The sequence below is a fragment of the Octopus bimaculoides genome, chromosome 26, assembly GCF_001194135.2.
Source record: "Octopus bimaculoides isolate UCB-OBI-ISO-001 chromosome 26, ASM119413v2, whole genome shotgun sequence".
Classification (NCBI taxonomy): domain Eukaryota; kingdom Metazoa; phylum Mollusca; class Cephalopoda; order Octopoda; family Octopodidae; genus Octopus; species Octopus bimaculoides.
The window spans coordinates 19,987,733-19,988,344 of record NC_069006.1 but is presented as its reverse complement, the minus strand read 5'-3'; positions in this window follow the sequence as shown (position 1 = coordinate 19,988,344).

Sequence of the window (612 nt, the reverse complement as noted above, 5' to 3'; positions counted from 1 at the left end):
TTATTATTATTACTATTACTATTACTATTATTATTATTATTATTATTATTATTATTATTACTATTACTATTACTATTATTATTATCATCATCATCATCATCATCATCATCATCATCATCATCATCATCATTAAGGCGGCGAGCTGGCAGAATCGTTAGCATGTTATGCGAAATACTTAGCGGTATTTCGCCCGTCGTTCTGAGATCAAATTCCGCCGAGGTCGGCTTTACCTTTCATCCTTTCAGGGTCGATAAACTAAGTACCAGTGAAATTCTGGGTGTCGATGTAATCGACTAGCCCCCTCCCCCAAAACTTCAGGCCTTGTGCCTATAATAGAAAGGATTATAATCATCATCATCATCATCATTATCATCATCATCATCATCATTATTATTATCTTCATACCATACGCTTTCACGTGTTCTAATGCTGCCCCCCCCCTTTTCTTTTCTTTTCATTGTCATAAATGTTCTTGTTGTTGTTATGTATTTATCTCGCATAGCTTCTCTTCCTTTTTTTTCTTTCCCTTTTAAGCAATCTGATGGCGGTGACGGCGGCGGTAGTCGTGATGTCGCTGCTTCTAATGCAGCTGCTGCCGTTGTTGTTGTTGTT